Here is an 8,811-nt window from a genome sequence, read left to right as displayed (position 1 = left end):
ACCGATCTCCTTGACAAAAAATGGGAAGAAATTGCTTTGAGAAAACCTAACCCCCAACACTGGCATACTCAAGGAAAATGAGAAACACTTTTGGTATTTAAACTTACTTATCTGCACAATTTCACTTACGGGGAAACACAGCAAGAGTTGTCAAATACACTATTAAAATGTAGAGCACAGTCAAGGTCTCCTAAAAACAGGATCCAGATTTAGTTTTGTTTGCAGTTACTTCTATTAAATAGTCATACTGAAGGAATTCAAAAGATCATATTTATGCCAGGTGTTGTTCAAAACCACCATGAAATCAGTCATCAGTTTCTTCCTTAAGAAAGCTCCACTGAGTTTAAAAAGTCATACAGTCCCAGTTAGAGACTGCCCTTTAAGTAGGAGACCTTTGGAAAGATGTGCCCTCCGAAACAATCTACAAATGGTCTAAACAAGGACAGCTGAGGTCAGAAACCCAAACTAGCCACTTGTTCCCAAACTAGCAGTATTTTTCCATCCTGTCCCCCTCTGGCATGGTGACTTTAGTGGAGGGACAACAGGGGCTCCTGGCCTGCTTGCAATATGTTTGGCCTTCAGAGAGGGCAGGGAAAGGAAAGCTACTCTGCTCCCCAAGTCCTCCCTCCCATCTTTTCATCTCCTCATCCTCAGCTTCCCCTCAGCTCACAGACACCCAAAATTATTGGTGTTATTTTAAACAACTTGCTCTGCAGATCCCTGTAAATCTGCAACACTCTTTACTGTAAGGACTCCTGTCTGTTAACTTTTTCTTTGTGTGTTCCTTAAAGAGCTCTTTGTTCTCCCTCTCTTTACCTCTAAATTCTCTTCTTCTTTTCCCCCCATCACTACTTCTGTGTTCCAGGAAATCTGTAGAATTCTAAATTTGCTGACACATAGGCTGTTTAAGCAGAGCATTTTTTAAGTGCTAAAATAATCTGAATACATTGTTAGAAATGTAGGGGAAAATAATTAAGAGTTTACCAGCTGCTCATACTTCTGGTCCTGAAGAACTTCTGCCTAAAACAAACACACACACTTGGCAGGTTATTTTCTCTAAAATGTTTAATAGCCTTTTGTAGTTTGAAAGTGTCTTTCTACAGCAAATGAATAGCAAATGCAAGAAAATATTTTTTCCTGTTTTTGTTAACTATTACTTTTGTGCCTAAGGAGATATCTACAGGAGCGATTCTGTGGCTCCGAGGCCACTAATAAGCCGTGTGTGTGTATGTATGTATGTGCCTGGATGAATAGTAATTGCAAATATACACAAATAATTGGGACAGAGCAGAACTTTCTCACTGTGACAGTTTCCCCTCTTCACAAAAAGATTTATTTTAAAAGAAAGGTATCATTAAAAATCCTGTCACAAGGAGTTGAATGGAGACATTATTCTCCCCTGGATCTCTTTGGTCTATCCTAGAGGACACAGCACTGGGCAGCAGCAGCACAGTGCCAAGAGAGCTCTGTGCTGCCTGACTGGATGGTTCCCATTTGTAATCTATTTATGAAGAATGCCATGGAGGAGATGAGTGTTCTTCTGATTTCCATCAGATTTCACTATCGCAAAAAATCTGTTCCCTCACTCCAAATTCTGGGCCCCACAGGATGTCATACAATGCCACTACAAACAGAACCCCCCAGGTGATTCTTTCCTGCAAAAACAGCAGAAGCCTCTAGTCCCCTATGGTGTGAGGATGAGGTCTTACCCTCTGGAGTATGACTTGTTCCCTGTATGTACTGGCCTGTACTGTACCATATTGTATGTATGTACTTCCCCCAACACGGAGCACCCAATCACACTCCTTCAGCTACACCTCCTTGGAACAAGGCTCTTTGTCCATGGAGCTCCCCAGGACCCTTCAGCCTAGGCGATGGATTTTCTTTGATTTCCCCAAGTGCTGCTTCTTGATGGCAGGTGTGGACACCAAAATCCATGTTCCTGGCTGAGGTTTCTCAAATAGCACAGGTTGTTCCTGGGACAGGAATTGCACAGAGTCTCTCCAGGACCTTGATCTAAAAGGAGAAGATGTTTCATTTCCTTTCTTGAGTTCCTACTGCAGAGTAACATCCGGCTTCCCAAATCTAGGCCTTGGACCAGACTGCCCCATTGGATTACTCCTTTGTGGGGCTTCTGTTTCCAGCAAATGCACACTAGGAGTGTCACCTGTTGCTTGGTGAGCTCCATTTCCTCCCTCAAGGCTTGAGGCTGGTGAGGCCAAGCAAGATAGCCTCAAGTCTGGCTGGTGACACTGGGCCAGCTGTGCAAGGTCAGCTTTGTCCTCCTGCTCCTCTGGGTCTGGGAACTCTAGGAATAAGAGTTCTCCAACTTTTAAAAAGAGTTTGGCTTTGATAAGACCCAGAGAAGACACCTTAAATTGCTGTCAGTGCGTGTGAACGTTGGCTGTGTCTGGCACAGTGCTGCCTTCCTAATTAATCCTGGTTTGGCAGTGCTTAATGAAGCAGAGGGCTTCTTAAGCTTAAGGAAGATGATTACATCTTAGCAGTATAAGATCTGCCCTGCACACAGAGCTGCTCCGGCACCCACAGTTCATCTCTGGCTTAGCCCCAGTCGGAGCTCCACTGATGCACACGCTCTGCTGGCTGCAGGCACAGGGAGGGTCTCACCCTCTCCAGTTTCTTTACCTGTGCAATGATAACCTGGGGCTCTGAAAACCCAAATGCAGGGATCAGACCCAAGCAAGAAGCAGAAGAGCATGTTGAAGGGGATGCCATCCCCAGAAACATTGCAGGTTCCAAGGGGGGCTTGGGGTCCCTCAAACACCAGAGGAAAAGGTGAGGCAAAGAGTGTACTAAACAAGGGTGCTGCTTCCACTGCTTCCTGCTTCCACAGTTTTGCCACCTGTTAGAGGAGCATGGATGCACTGGTTTCCTGTAGCAGCTGAGAGGAGCCCAGTGACCAAAGCCCAAGGCTGAAGGTAGAGGGGAGAAAGGAGATGGCAGGACAGGTGGCCATCAGAGTCGTTGCAAGCACCAGCACGTGTCACCCTCACACCTTGGCTCAGAGGTGTGACTTGTTTTAGCACAAGACTTGTTTTTTCCCCAAAAGATTTTATTTAACCTCTCCCTATCCTTATTTTGGAGAAGAACTGGCAGCATTGCAGACCTTTCACTCAGCCTGTCACACTGTTTTTTCCTTCAATTTAGGCCTATTTTTAATAAGGCCTGCAATCCGAATCCTGAAGTCTCTCTACAGTAAAAACACCCAGTGATTGCACTAGGATCAGACTGTAAAACTGAAACTCAGGTGCTTTTTTGAGTAGAATAGAAAAGCCAAACCCTTGAAGCTCTGTGGGACCCCTTATTGACCCACATACATGACATGGACAAATAAACACTCCCATTTCATTTAGACTTTGCATAGTACATGTAAATACAGTTGTCATTGGCTAGGTTTATGAAATAACACCTTAATAGATCAGAGAAAGTCACCTTTTCTCTTCCACGTTTTTATCCAGTTCATTACAGCCTCAATACTGCCAAGACTTGAGAAGGTGCATTATTCTAATTTGTTATTTGTACATTATCTTAATTTGCTTTACCTTGATGAGAATATTCACATATGTAAAGCTATGCACAAGCTTAAATCTTTGCAGAATCAGGATTTGTAGGCTTAATCTAAATCCTACTGAACATTTCAGTCAGGTTTGGCTCTTTGCCTGCCTGCAAGAGAGCTGCCTTTCTAGCAAAACACATCACACCCAAGGGACTGAGATTATTCAGGGTCAGTTCCTCTTGTAGACTTCAGAGAAGGCTTGGAATCAGCACCTCTGTGGGAATGTTCAAGTTATTCCTTGGCCCAGGCATTTCAGAAAGGCCAAATTAACAGCAATTAAGCAATCCAGTCAGTGCTGGCATTAGAAACATCCCCCCTCACTGGCCTCCTGAAAGTTTTACAATCCCAGTAGGAAGTTGCAACTGCGGGTACAGCAACCTCTGTCTACCCTGAGCAGCCCAGGAACTCTCAGGGAGGTTGGTCTCCTGACTTTGGACTCACCAGGATGTCACCCTGACTAAATGTAATGAAAACTCTGCCAGGAGGATCTACTCATAGCCCAAGAGTCACCATTTTTCCTGACCTCATCAGCTGTGAGGTTGAAAAATAGGCTAATTCCAGAAATAGCCCAGGAGTCAGATTATAGTGGTTGTCTGCAAGTCCCCCAGAACATCCCTGTGGGCAAAAGCAGATCTGAATGTGCCTCTTGCTCCCATCAGCTTCTGACAGCTTGTGCCCTTCAAGAGTGAGGAAGCCCCAGTAGCACCAGCCTGTGTGCCCATGCAATCCTGCTGGCTGTGATATGGTGTCAGCACAGTGTGGGATCACTGTGAGAACTGCTCAGGACCCTGAGCGCCAAGGGATGAGTACCACACCTGCACTGTCTCCCCCTTCTGTACCTCATGCCCAAAGCCCAAAATCAGCATCAGCTGGGTCAAGTGCATGGCACTGGAGGCAGGACTCAGCTCAAAAGCACGGACAGCAAAACCAGACAAAAGTATCTGGAACACTCTTAGGGGGTACAAGGGAACGTTCTCATTAGCCTGGGAAAGTCCCCATTGATTTCAGTGAGAAATCAACCAAAATCAGATGTGTTAAAGACTAAAGCACTTAGGATGTGATTTAAAGGTTTTGGAAATCAATGCAAGAATTCCAGTTTATTTTAATACCTTTGGATCAGGCCCTAGACAGCACAAAGGAAGATCCTTTAAGAGTCAATGGAGAATTCATGGGTGAAATGTGACCTTAGAATATTTAGGAGAATATTCATATCTCCTTAGCAACTCCTTATGTTTCCCATAAGGCAGCCAGACTTTCACCAGCACTGAAGGCAAGAAAGATGCAGTGTTTTCTATAAAACCTTATGTTTTCAAATGCTCAAGTCTTTACCAAAACCCTGCCTTTTACAGTCTAACGTAACAGAAATGGCCCTTAGCCCATAGCTGAATTTGAGTTGCTTTTAAAGAGACATTACTACGTTATTAAATACTAAAGCATGAGCTTTTTAAAATTGTGCTGACTTTTCCCCCCTCTCCTCTTGCTTCTATAAAAGTAGTCCTGAAAGGATGGCATTCATTGGATCACAAAGATGATAAAAATGCTGTTTTGGAACAAGGAAATCCACAGAATTTGTCTTTAATAAACGATGCAAAAGAGCCTGCATTCTAGAAAAGTACAGACATAAGCACACACAGCTGGCCCACGGAAGTTCATGCATTTATATTACAACACTTCAATAAAATTAAGCACTTTGTACAAATCTAGATTTTGATTGTGTGAGTTCTTCAAAAGGCACAATTGTTCACAAAATAAACTGTTGACCCATAATAAGGTCTTTATGGCTGCTAGATCACTTAGACCAAGCCGTCTTTAAAGGGTCTCTACTTTATAATCCTATCAGTTAAAGACTTGACATCTGATTTCTTTAAGTGCCTTCATGCTTTAACTCCTTTTAAGCATTATGAAAAATCCATCTTCTTATTAAAGCAACAACTTAAAATGAGCAGTTACACTGAAAATGGGGAAATGTGGCCTGCTGAGTCTGTTAGTGCTACTTGCTTCATGTGGTGTTGGCAAAGAGAAGGAGGTGTCGCCCAGTCTTTTCTATTCCAGCTAACAGAGAAAATGATCTTTGGGATTTAATTATCCCAATAATTATCCCAATCCTGGCTTGTATTTCTGCTCTTCAAAAGAAACAAGCAAGCAAAAAATGATGGGAAGTGGAAGAAAAAAACCTGCCCAGTTTTTGTTTTTCTTAAGAGAAGCAGGACTCAGCTGCTTGCTTCTGAGGCACACACACCACTTGCCCTTCAGCTTCACACCTGAAGAACTCAACTTGTTCTACAGCCATTGAAGGTGCAACATTGCAAACTCCAAATGTACGAAGACTCATTAACTGGATCCATAGAGGAACCAAAAAATGGTCTACTATTGCTATCTCTTTGGCTCTGCAGCTTCTGTGCTGGAGCATGAGGTGTTGCAATCTTTAAAAAGCATCTCTCAAGCAAAGCCACTCAGCAGGATCAGCTGCATACACTCACACGCGCACACGCACAAACGCACGGATAGCTTCAGTAATATGGGTCGACGGCAAAGAGGCAGGAAGGGTCTTTGCGTGGAGTTCCACAGGAGCAGTTGTTTGCTTCCACACTGTGAAAGGTTCTAGAGGCAAAGACGAGAACAAGGGAAAGTGACAGCCTTGGAGCTGTGACCATTCCCTGGAGTGACTGTTCAGAGCCTGAGCACGCTCTGGGGGAGAACCTTTTCCTGGTATCTAGCCTAAACCTCCCCTGACACAGCTCCAGCCATTCCCTCGGGTTCTGCCCCTGGTCTCAAGAGAGCATAGATTGGAGCTGCCCCTTCATTGCTCCTTAGGAGGATGTTGAAGAGCAAGGAGGTCTCCCCTCAGTCTCTTTTTCTTCAGCTGAACAAACCAAGTGCCTTCTCTAGGCAAATGTTCGTAACATGGCTGGAAGCATAAAAAATGAAAAAGCACATGATGCTGTCAATTGCTAACTCGAGCTCTGGTTCTGTGCTGGAACGTGAGGTGTTGCAATCTCTAAAAAGCATCTCTCAAGCAAAGCCACTCAGCAGGATCAGTTGCATACACTCACACGCGCACACGCACAAACGCACGGATAGCTTCAGTAATATGGGTCGACGGCAAAGAGGCAGGAAGGGTCTTTGCGTGGAGTTCCACAGGAGCAGTTGTTTGCTTCCACACTGTGAAAGGTTCTAGAGGCAAAGACGAGAACAAGGGAAAGCTCAGATTTATGCACAGGAGTGGAGTGAACACCAGAAATCTGATGGCACGGGGGCAGTACAAAGGCGGGACTAGGGAATGAGGACCAATGGGGAAGCTCTGGGGGAGTGGTGAGGAGCAGAGGCCAATGGGGGAACCTGGAGTGGAGAACTTTCTGGGATATGAAACATATAAGGTAGCAAGGGGGCTGGGTGGCCAACAGCCAACCCAGGAAGCAGAACTGGGGTAGATAACCATAGTAGAACAAAGCATCCTGGGAGAGGCTTCTTTTCTTGCCATGACCTAGGACAGAACTCTCTGGTACTAGGGACTGTCTTACTGAGAATTCTCTTTGTGTTTTTTGTACCACAGACTAACCTGCCACTACAGTTTACCAAGGGCAGGATAAAAGAAAGGGATAGTAAAAAAGTGATCAAATGTGCATTCATTTTCTTTATTTTCTCATTACTGAGTTTGGGCTCGCTTTTCATGTGCTGGAGTTTGGCTATTGGCAAGGAACAAACTTACAGCAAGCATTTTGGTGATTTACAGCCCCAAAATCCCACCAGCTTCTGATAAGCTCAGCATTCCTTGGAATCTTTTTAAAATTAGAAACAGGCTCTTAAGGAAAAAAAAACCCCAACATTAGAAGTGCCCTTAAAAGTTTCAGAAAGGTGAGCAATGCAGCCCCGTAACTGGCAGGCGCATTGGAGCTGCAGTTTAATAACAGGATTGTACTTGTGGCTGAACACACAGTACATGCACTGTGAAGATATTTTAGAAGCTGTGAAATTAGGCTCAGCTATTGAAGTAAAGAATTGTTTAATCCTTGGTCTCCTCTCCCCGACAAGGGTGCAACAGCAGGAGAAATCTCCACTGGGCTTGTCTACTTTGCGACATTTCTTCATCAACATTGACTGTTCACCTCTACCCACATTAAAATACTCAGCACACACATTTCCTTCCTCAGCCCTCTCAATGGTCTTTGTTCTTCCTCACAATATAAACTTCCTGCACTGTCACATGATGTTGACAAGGTAGCTGTTTTCCTAATAAATATCCACCTCCAGTGTGGATTCTGTAATACCTTCTGAAAAGTTTATAATGCCAGCTCTCAGAGCACAGCAGATGACAAAGTTCAAAGGTATAATCTTTAAGAGGAAAACGGGAATTAAACTAAGGCCTCACAATGGAAATAATAATGATTTTTGTTCATTTACCAAACTAGTGAATACAGGGAAGAGAGTATTTTAGGTTAATATGGAACATTTTTTGTTGATCAATTGTTTTTTTTATGGGGAAGTAGAGAAACTGCATATGGTGATCAAGTGAAAGCTGCTGTCCAAACTCAGCTTTTAGAATTATATGTAAGTATCAAAACATTTAGAATGTGTCAAAGCAAAACTGCTACAATGGGGAATACTGTAACACGATGTATCAAACAAGGAGTCCCGTGGGAAAGAAATATATATGGACCAATTCTTGATAGATGTTTCAGAGATGTTTATTTTCCAGCTGCATTCCCAGAGCTCTGCTGAGAAACTGTTACAGTCATGGGACCCAAGGGTCCGTGCCCATGCAGGGGAACACAAAACAACCAATGGGGAACGAGGCTGACCAGGGGCAGGGGAACCCCGTGCCTCCCCTCAGGGCCCCTTTCCCAGGGCTACACGGCAGGGGGGACGAACCCCAACACTTCACCCATTTATTTTTAACAAAAGAGATGTAAAACTTAACATTGAAAACAACTGGATAAACATAACAAGAACCGTTTTAAAACAAAATAAGCCACCCTCCTGAGTCTTTAAATGTCCAGACAGGTTCTCTGGAACATCTTAAGGCTGACAGAAGGGAGACAGAACTCTCTGAGCATGCTTTGTGGGGAAACTGAGGCAGGAGAGGGTTTAATTTCTTCCCTCCCCCTTTTCATCCCCCACTTGGCATTGGAAAGGGATTTTTGGGGAAACAATTGGCAAAAGCATGGTTTTGTGAGGGAAACCATGGGTGGAAAAACGGATTGGGAATACACTGGGGGTAATAGGATATAGGATAA

The sequence above is a fragment of the Corvus brachyrhynchos genome, unplaced genomic scaffold (genome assembly GCF_000691975.1).
Source record: "Corvus brachyrhynchos isolate BGI_N302 unplaced genomic scaffold, ASM69197v1 scaffold523, whole genome shotgun sequence".
In the NCBI taxonomy this organism is placed as follows: domain Eukaryota; kingdom Metazoa; phylum Chordata; class Aves; order Passeriformes; family Corvidae; genus Corvus; species Corvus brachyrhynchos.
The sequence above is the reverse complement of the archived record's forward strand: the minus strand, read 5'-3'. Positions refer to the sequence as shown.